Here is an 11469-nt window from a genome sequence, read left to right as displayed (position 1 = left end):
AAAATAAAATAAAATAAAATAAAATAAAATAAAATAAAATAAAATAAAATAAAATAAATAAATGCTGAGTAGTATTCCATTGTGTAAAAGTACTAGAATTTCTTTCACATGCTTGATTAGAGTCACCTTAAAGTACTTTATGTTATTAGTGGTTATTGTGAAGGGTGATGTGTGTTGTTTCCCCAATTTCTTTCTTGGCTCTTTTGTCTTTGGTATACAGGAGGGCTTTTTTTTTTTTTTTTTGAGTTAACACTTTCTTTGAGATGAGGGTTTCTAGAGAATTTTACAGGACGTTATATATATAATTTGCTAAAGAAAATTAAAAGACATATAATTGCATATAAAATGAAGGTACTTTTATAATGTAAAAATATTGCAGAACTATAAATACAATGACTGATCATGCTGTTAAGCCCAAAATACTTTTGTTTCCCACAAAATGATCCTTCCCACATTGTGCTCTTATTTTTATTTCTGAAATTCATGTACCTTGTTGTAAATTACAATTAAAAATGTGGATTATTCTCTACAATATGCGGCTAAAGGACATAGGATGTGCTCTTTAAATGGTCTCTTCAAAATTCTTACCATTTATTTTATAAATATCTTTTTGAATGATACCTTAAATAGTTCACCAAATAACTCTTCTCTCATGGGTCTCATCCTCTCTTGAAAATACCTGATCTAAGATGCTGAACCACCATGCAGTAAAGTTTACCCTTGCAGATGGACCTTAAAAATGTCTCTACTCTGTTGAACACTCACCTATTTATCCATGCCAGAGAAATCTATCATAAAAATGCAAAATTACAAAAATAACAAAAATCATACACTCCTGCAATCCTTTCTGAAGCTGAGGTCAGATTTTCTCCTGTGCAGTCAAATGAGAAAGGAGAATGAGAATCAATTTCCTATTTAAAGTGTCTAGAAATATTTTTATAAATGAATAAGAAAGATAAAATAACAACCTTTTGCTTTAGTGTAGCCAAAGTCCATGGCATTACTCATTATTCATTGCTCTGTTTTATTCTGTGTCCTCTTAGATGGATTGACAATTTTTTTCATATGAGAATGGATCAGTTTTGTAGAACTCACATGCTTATTCATTGTTTACTATAAAGAGTACATGTCATAATAGATTCCATAAATTGTGTATAAAGGATGGAGCCATATTATTCCCATGAGTTTTTGAAGTGTTCATTTAAAGAATAATTTAACTGAAAGAAAAGGTAATGAAAATCAGGAGAAGGCATGAAATCAAAACTAAAACCAGCTTCATATATGTGGAAGCCACACCGAGAGATGAGGTTTGAGTGTTTGAAATTGAACGTAAATGATCAATTCAACAGACTGCAGCAGGCATGTTGGAGCACACTTAAATCCCCAGCACTCAGGCAGGTCTCTGTGCATGCAAGGCCAGCCTGGTCTACAAAGTGAGTCTGGGACAGCTAAGTCTACACAGAGAAACCTTGTCTCAAAAAAGAAAAATGAAAGAAAGAAAGAAAAAGAAGAGAGAGAGAGAGAGAATGTGTGTGTGTGAGAGAGAGAGGGGGGAGAGAGAGAAAGTTGGTGTGATACAAAAATAGGGTAACCTATATAATATTGCTAAACTCAATTTATGCAAAACGATAGTTCCCCAAATCTGTTCATTATCTCCACTTTGGTCAATGTTGCCGTGTGAAGGCTCATTAGTTGTCTATGAGCAAGGCAAATAGAAAGAGAAAATTCAAAGGAAATATCTTTAACATATGTCTGAAAAAGAAAATTCATGGATATATGAAAAACATTGGTTTTTAAGTTCTATGAAACACAGATGGCAGATATTAGGTAGTCCATCTGAAAAGGTTAATAAATGTATTTATGGAAACTACAAGAGATTTCATCACATAGTCAGTAATAGCTGGAGCCTACCAACTTGCTTGACAGCGAAAGATGACATGTTACCACTTTCAAAGTGAAAAGACTGTATAAGGACCATGAGCTCTTAAGGAAGGTGACATCCCATCTAGTAATAAAGAAAGTTATGGAAAACAAATTAAAAAAAATCTGGAATACATGAATATGTATACATTTTCTATTTATAATCTATTAGTTGTACACACTATTGTTTTATTTACGTATATTGATGCCACTATTTCCCTTCTGACACCCCTACTCTAGGTAGGAGGTAAAGAAGGTTAGAGGTGAAGGGGACATAGCATCTTTCACTGTTTAGAGTAGTTGGGATTTGGGGAATAGACCAATCTCAGTTGTCAGGATATCCAGCAGTTCAATGAACCAGCAGCCTTCTTTCCCTGACAGTCTCTCCTAAGCCCCTTACTTTCTCTGAGCTCTGGTTTTTATCTCTCCCAGAGCCTTTAGAATTCCACTAACTCCCACCATATGCCAGTAAATTTCATGATTTCCCTGTTTTTAATTGCTGAGTAGTATTCCATTCCGTAAATATATCACAATTTCTACATCCATTTCTCCACTGAAGGACTTCTGGGTCGTTTCCGGGTTCTGGTTATTACAAATAAAGCTGCTATAAACATGGTTGAGAAAATATCCTTGTTGTATACTTGAGCATCTTTTGGATATATGCCTAAGAGTACTATAGCTGGATCTTTGGTAGCATTATTCCCAATTTTCTGAGAAAGCACCAGATTGATTTCCAAAGTGATTGTACAAGTTTACATTCCCACCAGCAATTGAGGAGGGTTCCCATTTCTCCACATCCTCTCCAGCATGTGTTGTTACTTGAGTTTCTGATATAAGCCATTCTGATGGGTGTAAGGTGAAATCTCAGGTCCTTTTGATTTGCATTTCCCTGATGACTAAGGACTTTGAGCATTTCTTTAAGTGTTTCTGTGCCATCTGATATTCCTCTATTGAGAATTCTGTTTAGCTCTGCACCCCATATTTTAATTGGATTACTTGGTATGTTGGTGATTAACTTCTTAAGTTCTTCATATATTCTGGATATTAGTCCTCTGTCAGATATAGGATTGGTGAAGATCCTTTCCTAATCTGTAGGCTGTTTTGTTGTTCTGACAACAGTGTCTTTTGCTTTACAGAAGCTTTTCAGTTTCATGAGGTCCCATTTATTGATTATAGATCTTAGAGCCTGTGTTGTTGGTATACTGTTCAGGAAGTTGTCTCCCTTACCAGTGACATGAAGGCTCTTCCCCACTATTTCTTCTAACCGATTGAGTGTGTCTGGTCTTATGTTGGGGTCTTTGATCCCCTTGGACTTTAATTTTGTGCAGGGTGATTTAACATGGGTCTATTTGCATTTTTCTACATGTAGACATCCTGTTAGACCAGCACCATTGTTGAAGATGCTATCATTTTTCCATTGTGTGGTTTTGCCTTCTGTGTCAAAAAACAAGTCTCCATAGGTGTGTGCACTTATTTCTCCGTCTTCTATTCAAATCCCTTAATCCACCATTCTGTTTTTGTGCCAGTACTTTGCAGTTTTATTGTAGGAACTAGAAAAGATCATCCGAAGTGATGTATCCCAGAAAGACACACATGGTACATACTCACTTATAAGTGGATATTAGACATACAGTAAAGGTTAAACATACTAAAATCTATACACCTAAAGAAGCAAAGCAACAAGGTGGACCCTGGGTAAGATGCTCAATTCTTGTTCAGAAAGGCAAATGGGATAGGCATTGGAAGAGGGAGAAAACAGGAAACAGGACAGGAGCCACCACAGAGGGTCTCTGAAAGACTCTACCGAGCAGGGGATCAAAGCAGAAGCTGAGACTCATACCCAAACTTTGAGCAGAATGCAGGGAATCTTATGAAAGAAGGAGGAGATGAAAAACATGGAGGGGATAGGAGTGCCACAAGGAGAGCAACAGAATGAAAAAATCTGGGCCCAGGGTTCTTTTCTGGGAATGTTAATCCAACCAAGGACCATGCAAGGAGATAACCTAGAACCCCAGTACAGATGTAGCCCATGGCAGCTCAGTATCCAAGTTGGTTCCCTAGCAAGGGGAGCAGGGGCTGTCTCTGACATGAACTCAGTGGCTGGCTCCTTGATCATATCACCTCTGATGGGGAACAACCTTACCAGGCCACAGAGGAAGACAATGCAGCCAGTCCTGATGAGACCTGATAGACTAGGTTCAGAGGGAAGGGGTGGAAGGCCTCCCCTATCAGTGAACTTGGGGCGGTCCATAGAAGAAGATGAGGGAGGGAGGAAAGGATTAGGATTGGATGAGTGAGGGACTACAGATTGTATACAAAGTGAATAATTTGTGATAAATAAATAAGTTTTAAAAAGGAACTGCACTAGCTCCACCTGGCAAATACCTAGCCACTCTTCTCAATGCACTAGGCTGTTAGCAGCTCTGGATAAACTAAACTAAGGCAGTCTTAAATCCTTCACTTGGGATTAAAACAAAAACATATTTATATAACATAAATACATTTTTTTAAAACATTAGAACTTTTACCACAGTTAGTGCTACTTCTTAGCTAAACCACATCTATACCTTTGAAGACATGAACACAGTGATGAAATATTAATTAGTTCAGCCACATTAGTGGACTCAGCATAGGGAAGTCAGGTAGATAGTCACAATAAGATTACTTCTTAAAATTTCATACACTAATGTGGTATTTAAAATTTTCCTGATTGAGGAGACATTATCAGCTACCTCATACTGTAGCTATGTTTTCCAACATGATAGATTTTGTTCTTGTAAAAAAATAAAAATAAAACCTTCTTTCCCTTCATCTTTTTTTATTTTGTTGTTGTTAGAAATTTGGTAAAATCAAAAAGTAAAGAAACTAAAACACTGAATACCATGAGTTAAGAAAAGAATATGTGAATTTTTTTTGTGCTTTGTCATAAATCACTTTTAGTAATATGAGAATTATTTTGGAATGGCATGTTCACACAAGCTATAAAAATTTGTATTTTGGTTAAGCTAAAGGAAAAGAAAACTCATATTATTCAGAGTTGAATTTAGGTCTGTCAGAATCCAAATCTATAGACTTTTGCTATAGATTTAGTCTACTGGCATGAATATAACTTGTTTTAGTTTCTCTGTGCCCATTTTTATTTTCCCATTTTACTTATCTTGGGTGTTTATTCCTATGTTACTCCATTAGCATACTCTGAAAGTCTTTAAAAGTTAAAAAAAATAAGTCATTCAAAAATAGTAAACCCAAATCCCTTCCAACACCCCAACACCAGGTAGGAGAGAGAAAAGGCTTGTGGGAGCAGGGAAGCAGTTCTCTAGTTACTTCCTGCTGGTTAGGGTCATCTGGTTTCTTGGGGGAGGTCCCATCTTCACTTCAGAATATTTCCGACTTCTCAAACTGCATCAATAGCAATCAGGAGCAGCAGAGAGGAAGCACCAGCAGCTTTCCTCTTTCTTGGAGCTCCTCCTTTCTCTCTGGAGGCTCTGGCATTTATTTTTTCTCAGAGCCCTCAGAATTAAACTATCTGCAGCTGACAAAGGGCCCTTTCAGAGCCTGCACCATGCAAGTAGCCTGTTCCTGTGGACAATCTGAATCAGTCCCATATCCTGCACCTGGGATTATAGCAAAAGCGTGTTTATATCTACAACATTTCCCCCTCTCTGTTTAAAAAAAAAAAAGGGCTTTTATTTTGATATGAATGAAAATTTCTGTTGTTTTCATAAAAGGAGATGATCAAGGAACCAAATGCTTTTTGGATCACTAGTTTCTGGATAACCGGGTCGGCTGCTGTTGTACGGCATGGCTCATACATACTTTTGCTGTTGAGCGACGAGCTAGGACTCCAAAGCTCTTTCCTATTGGCAAGAAGTTACCGCCTATATCTCTCTTGGACATGCATTCACTAGACAAATGACCCCTTTTATCACAGCATCTACAAACTCCAGGAATTTTCAACTGTCTTGCTGAGAACCCAGTACTGCCAAAAGGGCTCATTTAAGGCTGTGGAGGAACGTACCATATTTCTCAGATATAATTCACCGGCCATTTTGAGCTCTGAGGCTTTAGCGGCATGGTCACAATTTCTTCTCAAATGATTGCATTTACCACAATTAAAGCTCATTTTGATATCTAAGGCATTTGGTGGTGTGAGCTTCATGAGCATATCTGAGTTGAGTACACTTTTGCCTCTCTTGTGAAAAAAAGTAGCCTGTTTTCACAAAAAAAAAAAAGTAAATATTTTCCATTAGGCCAAAGTAAAATGTAGATTGGTATTGTATGATCAGGTGCTCATTTGTGACTTAAGTAGCTGTTCGGAGATGTGCAGTCATAGAATATTGCTGTTTATGCCTAATTGCCATCGATAAGTGTGAACGTGGCTAATGATTAGCAATCAGTGCTGATCATTGCATTATGTTTGACTCTAACATGAAGTGTGAGTTAGCAATATTACAAATCAGCATACACACATGCACACACAGACACACGCAATTATAAGGTGATGACTATGTTAATTACTTGAGCGTTGAAATAATTTTATATTGTATGTTTATATCAAATCATTCTGCCATGCCAAATCTCTTTAGTTCCTGTCAGTCTGACATCAATAGAAGTAGAGAAATTAATTAGAAATTTCTGATGATTGTACTCCTGAAGCATGCAATTTTTGGGTTTTGTGATTTTGCTTTTAAAAAGTTCTGTTCATACTTTAAGGCATGTTTTCTTCTTTTATACTTCTAAGTGAGTGAAAATCCTCAAGGAATTATTAATGATTTAATCTAGAAAGTAGTTGAGAATGTTATCTGATTAGGTAAACGTGAGCTGTCTTCATAACTTTTTCTTTTACTCTGCATAAAAAGTGGTTGGTTTTAATGACATGTTGTTTGAATATTTCTTCTATTTTTATTGTATTTGCTCAACAATAATAATAATAATAATTCTGGTACCAAATTTGTCCCCTTTCTCTTCCAAAATAATTCCTCTCTCCCTCTCTCTCTTTCTGTGTATGTGTGTGTGTGTGTGTGTGTGTGTGAACATGTGTGTAAAATCTGCTTCACATATGAAGTGGAAGTTTCTGGATTCTTTGAAGACTCAGTTGAGTTATGTGATGTTTTGTTAGAAGCTATCTTGTGAGGGGGCACATGATGTTTTGCTGTGAGCTCCCTTGTGGGAGGGCTGTAACTTTGACCAGCTGATAACATCTGTGGGTGGACTCTGAGGAGATATATAGAAGCCCACAGATAGTGAGACATTGATTTTTGGATCTACATCGCTACCCTGATCTTCATGCTTCTACACTTGACTTCACAGAGAGAAACATTCCAGAGAACTCATGGCAATCCAATTGAATCTTGTGGCTTTAAGTGATTTGTCCCAATCTTCTGAATCATGCTGATTCGTGATGCTCCTTGGTGCTGGCACTTTGAATGGACTGCTAGTGTCTGGACAACAAAAGTAGACCCATCCAAAAGAACTTCTTAGAAGGTCTACAACCCGCTTCACCTACTGAACGGCTTTCTCCCTTACCTCTAGTCAGTGGCAGAAGGGAGGCAGTAGTGTTTAGGAACTCTAAATAAAGTAGATTTTGTTAAAATTCTAAGCTGACATACATACAAAAAAATGTTATGTGTGTCTTTTTTTTGTCTATTTTTTTAGGATTATATCAAATTCTATCCATTTTCTCCTATATAGCATAATTCCATTCTTTTCTATAGTTGAATAAAGCATCACTGTAAATTCTATGTTATAATAATACATGACATATGTGTTTATACATAGTGTGTCTTTATGCACTCATCAGTTGATGCATACCTAAGCTAATTTCTTTATATGGCTCTTGTGAATAACATCACCGTAAACATGGAAGTACAGATGTCTGTATACTCTTCTGGTTTTGATACCTTCCATATATTTCCAGAAGTGCCACTCTTGATTCATATAGAAGTTTCATGAGGAAACTTCATACATATATGTTAATATACACTCATATACAAACAAAAATAGATTTCTATAGAAATTCTGATAAATAATTATTTTTATACATAGGAAATCAAGAAAACTTCAAGTTTACTAGCAAAACTTACAAGAATATCCAAGAAAAGACAAACTAAATTCTTGACACTAAGTACAAAATTTTCAAAATTTTAAATAACATCAGTTGCTAAGTTTTCCTTATGACACATTCCTCATTACTTATTAAAGAGACATTAACTCACTTCCCCACAAACTTGTACACAAATAGTAAACCATCGATAATCATTATTGCCCTCTCAGAAGGAAATAACTACAAATGTTTATTAAACGGAGATTTGTCATACTGGCATATTTATACAACAGAATTGGAAACTTCAGGCAGTTTTACCAGGAAAAAAAAAACAACAAGACTGACATTATTTCTAACACCTACCTCATGTTTTTGGCATTTCAAAATCACATTCGGTTTTGATAAACCACTAAGTGGTTTCTCTGGATTCATTGCAAACAGTTCCATATACACTGCAACTTTATAATGGAGAAAGGAATGAAATTTAAGTTAATAATGGTAGAAGAACATCAAATTAGAGTTCAAGAAATTAGATCCAGTCATCTATTGCCTGATCAACTGAGTTACTGCTGTACTGTCTCATGTAGTCAGAAGCTCATTATGTTTCATACATTCATGTGTAATGTAATATGAATCTATAATTCTTACACAGTCTTGACATGCAGACTTTCATATGTGATCAGTCATATTCTTCCAATGGAGACAAATACATTAACCTGCCATTGACTCTGGAGGAAGAATTGAAACTATATGTCAAAAGTTCACACTGTGAATTAAGTTGTAATCTTGGAGGCAAAGATAAAAAGATAATGTTATCAGATATGACATTCCTTACCAATGTGACAAAGATCATCAAAGCAATAAACTTAAGATGAATTTTTCATCACACAAATCCAAAATGAAAACTAGTGATACGTAGTTGAAATTGGATGTTTCAAAAACTTTATGAACAAGACCAAATAATATAGGAAGTGTTGTTTTCCATTTCTCAGAAACTTAAAACAGGTTAAAATAAGCATGAGCCTTTTTTTGCATTTTTTATTTATATTATTATTTATTACAATTTATTCACTTCATATCACGGCTGTGGCCCCCTCCCTCATCACCTCCCAATTCTACCCACACTCCCTCTTTTCTCTGAATGCCCCTCTTGACAAAGAATGAGCCTTTTGAAATTTGGTGTTTAATGCAAAAGCAAAAGGATACAAGGATATATTCAAATGAAGTAAATTATAATGTAAGTAAGATTTATGATATATAGGGAATATGTATTTATCAAAATTAATTACACAAAGAGTTGGTCGATATTTAAAGTTTTCCTCGATTAAAAGTAAATGTGACAAACATACTTATTCCTGAGTCTATAAAGTGTGGCCTGGATGGATATGGAAGATGATATTTAAATGATCTAGTAGCAAAAAAGAAAGTCTTAGAGAAATTCGTAAAACTCATATGCTATTTCTGAACAATAGTCAAATGTAAAATCATGACACTGCTAATGACTCAACTTGACTCATTTCAATTATGTACACGTGGCCTCTTTTTTTTTTTTTTTACCATAGTACTGAGGGAAAAATATACATTTCAATCATTCTACTTAACAACATTATTAAACTGACTTATTAACATGTCATAGGTCTACTCATTTAAATGCACAATGTATATGGATGACTATTTTAAACACCAAGATTCTCATCATTTAACTAATGGAATTATACATGTGTAGTTATGATAATTTTCCAGTGGAAGTATGGAAGAAATATTATTTTCAAAATAATTTTTTTAAATTTATTATTAATTACACTTTATTCATTTTGTATCCCCCTTAAGTTCCTCCCTCCTCCCCTCCCGATCCCACCCATCCTCTCCTCCCTTTTCTGCATGCATGCCACTCCCCAAGTCCACTGATAGGGGAGGTTCTCCTCTCCTTTCTGATCTTAGTCTATCAGTTCTCATCAAAAGTGGCTGCATTGTCCTCTACTGTGGCCTGATAAGGCTGTTCTCCCCTCAGGGGGAGGTGATCAACGAGCAGGCCAATCAGATTATGTCAGAGGCAGTCCCTCTTCCCATTACTATGTAACCCACTTGGACACTGAACTGCCATGGGCTACATCTGTGCAGGGGTTCTAGGTTATCTCCACGAATAGTCCTTGGTTGGAGTATGAGTCTCTAGGAAGTTCCCTGTGTTCAAATTATCTTGTTCTGTTGCTCTCCTTGTGGAGTTCCCGTGCCCTCGTCCCCTCCAGCTCTTATTATTTCCCATTTCTTACATAAAATTCCATTTACTCTGCCCATCCATTGGCCATCAGGCTCAGCATTTTAATAGTGAAAAGTATGTAAGTTGGTCATATCTTCTATTTAGTATATTTTAAATGCCTGAACAAAGGCTGAATTGTGCTCTTTAAAATTAGGTCTTCTGCATATTTGTTACAGTTGTGTGTCTTGGTGTTCAAGTGGGACAGCTAACAGTGGGAGCTAAGCTGTTTCTGACTCTTTTACCTGCTTTTGGGAGCCTTTTCCTTGTACTGTGTTGCCTCATCTGGCCTTGGTATGAGGATACGTGGCTAGTCTTATTGTAAGTTATTACTGTGTTTGGTGTAAATCTACAGAGAAAATGTTATTCAGCAACATAGCTGCTCTGGCAAGGGATTACATCCAAAGACTGTCTAGGTCTCTGTGTTCCTGCTGGAATGACATACCTTTAATTCCTCTGGCTAGAATATAGACATGTCCTTAGTACACATCTTCAATACCACACAATGAAGGCAAAGTTAGGTTGTAGAAGGAAGCACTCATGTTTGAAATAGAGAGAACCCAAATTGAATCAATCTGCTTTGAGAGGCATTTAGGCCTAAAGAGCTGAGTGAACCAGACAGTGAGACTTCAGAAAGAGCTAGACAGGGTGATCTTATTTATCAGTAAGCCACCGAGATGACAATTACATCTGGAGAATAAAAATTCCTCAACCGAAGAATGGATAAAGGAATTGTGGTACATTTACACAATGGAATACTACTCAGCAAGTAGAAATAAGGAAATCATGAAATTTGTAGGTAAATGAATGGAAACAGAAAAAAAATATATCATCCTGAGTGAGGTAACCCAGGCCGAGAAAGACACACATGTTATATACTTACTTATAAACAGATATTAGACATATAGTACATGATAACCATACTACAATCCAGAGAACCAAAGTAGCTAAGTAACAATGAGGGCCCAAGGGAGGGTGCCAGAATGTCATTCAGAAGTGGAAATAGAAGGGACAGCACAAGTGGATGAAGAGAGGTAATGGGCAGAAGTTGGCATGGGGAAGGAAATAACTGTTGGGGGTAAGATGTGGGGATAAATGGGGTGGGAGGTGAGAGGGTTGGGAACAAGAAAGGAAGTTGAGAGTGGCTATCTCTTTGACAGTTCAGAGGCCTGAGACAGGGTAGGTTCCTGGAAGGATATGGGTTTGATTCTAGCTGAGACTCCTAATGGGTGGGGGGAGGGGAGAAAGCAAG

Source organism: Psammomys obesus, unplaced genomic scaffold (assembly GCF_907164565.1).
Source record: "Psammomys obesus unplaced genomic scaffold, mPsaObe1.curated_primary_1811, whole genome shotgun sequence".
Taxonomy (NCBI): domain Eukaryota; kingdom Metazoa; phylum Chordata; class Mammalia; order Rodentia; family Muridae; genus Psammomys; species Psammomys obesus.
This window is presented reverse-complemented; position numbering follows the sequence as displayed.